Raw genomic sequence first — 3,979 nt, forward strand, 5'->3', positions numbered from 1 at the left:
GACTCTGAATCTAAACTCTTATAATGATAAACTGCAGCTGAGCTGATGAACAAACTGATACATGTTGATTTGCTGGAATAAAAAGCAGCTGAGTGAGTCAGAGAAAAACCACAACGAACCACACCTGAGCTGGTCCAGCCCACATGTTAGTCACTGTCTGTGCTGAGATTCACTGGTTTGGGTGGGAGAGTACACCAGGTATTAGACCGTGTCACTGAGAACTACCTGCTGTGCTACACTGATTAAACTGGTTTAAATACTAAGAACCTGGTTCAGAGTAAAAAGTGGCACCAAGGTTCAGTCTGTATTGAATCAGAGGCTGATTGACTCCAACAGCAGCTCATTACAGAGTCAGAGACTGAGACTGATCAGAGATCAGTTCAGAGCCGACATCAGTCAGCAGCAACACATTACCTTCAGCTCAGCTGCTGTAAAGTGTCTGTTAGTGAACAAGTCTGTTTCTCATCAACAGCCTCATTATTGTTTTACATGTTTCAGTGGATGAACTGGGAGGATTTGAATCTGCTGCTGCTGCTGCCTCCTGCTGGCTGCTTCCTGTCACTGCTCCACAGACCACACATGAACTCACAGTAACTGATTACTTCATGTTTTACTTTTTAATGCTGAGTTCACATCTGAAAACATTTGAAACAGTCCTGACTGAGTCCTAATGATCACAGACTCTCATGGAATCAGACTGAGATCAGGGGAATCTGGAGACCTGTTCAACCCCCTGAACTCCACATCATGTTCCTCAAAGTAAAACTGACTCAGAATCAGAATAAAAGCTGTTGAATCAGTCAGTAAATATCAGCTGTTTCCTGTGAGAGTGAGTGAGAGCAGGAGAACAGATGAGAACATGGTGGAAGAGCAGACTGATGTTGACTGAGTGCAGCTGCTGCAGGTCTGTCTGGTTAAAGACCAGCAGGTGGAGCTGAAACATAGTCTGACTCCAACACAAGAGACCACATCCACACTACAGAGAAATGACACTCATCATTAAAGTTAAAGTCATTAAAGCTCACAGGTTACAGGCTCTGCTGTGGGAAGCAGCAGTGATCATCTCTCAGCATCTACACATCAACACACATCCAGCAGGTTGGACTCACCCAGCAGCCTCTGGACAGATGTTCCCTCCATTCTGCAGCTGAATTGAGATCAGCAGCAGTTTGACAGACAGTAAAAACCTCCTCCTTCCTCCGTGTGTGACGCTACATGTCAGAGTGTCTGTGCTTTTCTCTGCAGCAGCTTCCAGGAAACACTTTGAGAAAAGAGGACGTGAACCCACAGACACACAGATCAGACAGACAGAGAAGATCCTCACCTTTAGTTTTATTTGATCTGAGTTTTAAAGCCTCTGAGATTCCTCTGCAGCAAATGAAATCTACACAAACATCAACAACAACACAAAGAAAGACATGTTGCTTTGTACAATACATTTGTTCTGGGTTCTGTATCATGAGCTGCTCTCACACAGCTGCTTCCATCAGAAGATTACAAGAGTTTAAAGTCAGACTGTTGCTGCTGCTCGAGTCCAACGTCCTGAGTTCAAGATCTTTCATCTACAAGTCAAACTAGAACATGTGGAGTTCCACAGGGAAGTGATCTGGGTCCTCGACTGTTTCTGACTGATCAACGACTGAAATCTGATTCCTCTTCGCTGACGACTCAAATACTTTAGCTTTGATTAAGAAAGAAAAACACTGAAGACACTGGATCAGGTCAGAAGTGATGCTCTGTGGTGACATCATCATCATCATCATCCAATCCTGCTCAGCCTGGGTGGGCGGGGTCATCACCATGGAGACGGGCAGGTGATTTCCTACAGTCAGAGCAGGTTAGAGAGAAAATGTAGAAGATTTATCAACTGTTAGAGACGACTGACTGACTGACTGACTGACTGACTGACTGACTGTAAGGTCAGTGAATGATTCAGAGTTTTACCTGTGGGTCTGTGTCGATATAAAGACACCATGAGGACAGTGGAGATGAAGTACGGACACAACACCACAGGTGGAGGAGACTGAACCTGAGGAGGGAGGAGTCTGTGGTAGAGGGAGTGGTCTTGGCAGGGGTAAGGCTGAGGCAGGGGTTGGAGTCACAGTAGGAGGTGGATCTGTGGTAGGGCCAGGACTTGGGGTCGGCAGGTTTGTGGTTGTAGGTTTTCCTGTAGAGAGAGAGTCACCTGGTCAGGTGAAGATGTGGATGAAATAAGTGTTGAAATCAAGTGAAGCTCCTGACTGTGACAGTGATCCAGCTGGGTGGAGACTCTCCATCACTGCTGATGTTACACTTGTAGAGGCCTTCATCAGACTTGGTAACATGGTGGGATGGTCATGTGACCTGTAGGCTCAGTCCTGATGAGGGAGCCATCTTTATAGAAAGCAGCTGGGAGGTTGGAGGGAGTGGTCTTTGTTTTACAGTGCAGAGTGACATCATGTCCCTCCATCACAGGAGGACAGGACTCTGCAGGATCACTGATCCACCTCAACACAGAGACAAACTACAGCATTTCATCCATTTACACACAGCTTCATCAATACTAACTCCACAGTCTGATCTTACCAGTGACAGTGATGCTGATGATGTTACTGGTTGCTCCCTCTCTGGACTCACACCAGTAAACTCCACTGTGACCTGGGAGGATGTAGCTGATGATACAGGAAGAACCAGATGATCTTCCCCAGTCAGCTCTACATTTAGCTCTGGTTTGTCCAGTTGTGTTCCTCCACAGCCTCCATCCAGCAGAGCTGTCGTCCTCCTCACAGCTCAGAGAGACAGAGTCTCCTTTAAAAAACTGAGATCTGCTGGGACTCACAGTCAGACGAGCTGAGGGTTGAAATGAAAAAGTGCTGAAAGTTTTTCTGGTTGTCAAACAAACACAAAGCTCAAACAGCTTGTGTGACTGTTTCTCTGAAGCTGGAGCAAAGAGTAAAGACACTGATGTTCAGCTGATGAACAGCTGCTCATTTAATGCTGCAGAGTTCAGTGTCTCAGACTGGAAAGATGTTCTCAGAGTTTTTTCAGCAACATATGAGTCAACATGTGAAGCCTATCAACATGAAAACACTTGAAATGATCTTCATTGTCTTTTCCAGCTTTTTCTCTCAGAGTTCTCTTACTGAAAGCATCAGTTCTAATGAGGAAGAATCCTGAGGATGAACAGATGGAAACAGAGACAGAACAAGTTTTACTGACCTTGGTTTGTTGAGCAGATCAGCAGTGAGCTCACAACTACAGAGAAATGACACTCAGGTTACTGTGAGCTTTAATGACTGCTCTGCTGTGGGAAGCAGCAGTGATCATCTCTCAGCATCTACACATCAACACACATCCAGCAGGTTGGACTCACCCAGCAGCCTCTGGACAGATGTTCCCTCCATTCTGCAGCTGAACTGAGATCAGCAGCAGTTTGACAGACAGTAAAAGCCTCCTCCTTCCTCTGTGTGTGACGCTACATGTCAGAGTGTCTGTGCTTTTCTCTGCAGCAGCTTCCAGGAAACACTTTGAGAAAAGAGGACGTGAACCCACAGACACACGATCACATGGTTAAAACCACTGATAGAGCAGGTGTTAAAATTAATTTTATGTGACCCCATTAGAGTCTTCTAAATCATTTGATGTCCAAACAACTATGAACAACAGCAGTGCAGTGGTATATACACAGGTACATGATGTATACTCACTCCTTGCTGTATATCTAACGTAAAAATTTCTCCAGATAATCAGGTTACAGTCTGTGTTGCCCACTGCAAACAGAGACTTTTCTTCCCTGACCTTATCCTGTCCCAGGCACTGCGTCTTCCCAGTTGCTTCTGGGTGAGCACCAAACCCAAGAACCAACAACAATGACCAAAGCAGAAACATTTCCAGAAGGAGACAAAGAGACAAACATAAGGATGAGAGATGATCTTTACACTGTTGGCTTCTGCACTACAAAGATACTCAGGGAATGAAGAACCCATGTGTTTCCAAATGT

At 45.3% G+C, this 3,979-nt stretch overlaps 1 long non-coding RNA gene across 1 annotated transcript; it reads right to left on the bottom strand.

Annotated features, from left to right (window-relative positions):
• Window positions 1-1,312: 1,312 nt before the first annotated feature.
• LOC127139324 (uncharacterized) lies at window positions 1,313-2,165 on the bottom strand. The gene is made up of 2 exons (XR_007809500.1): window positions 1,945-2,165; window positions 1,313-1,822 (listed from the first exon to the last, which is right to left on the bottom strand). It is a non-coding gene; the product is annotated as an uncharacterized LOC127139324 (long non-coding RNA).
• Window positions 2,166-3,979: the final 1,814 nt, after the last annotated feature.

Source organism: Lates calcarifer, unplaced genomic scaffold (genome assembly GCF_001640805.2).
Source record: "Lates calcarifer isolate ASB-BC8 unplaced genomic scaffold, TLL_Latcal_v3 _unitig_1206_quiver_1486, whole genome shotgun sequence".
Taxonomy (NCBI): domain Eukaryota; kingdom Metazoa; phylum Chordata; class Actinopteri; family Centropomidae; genus Lates; species Lates calcarifer.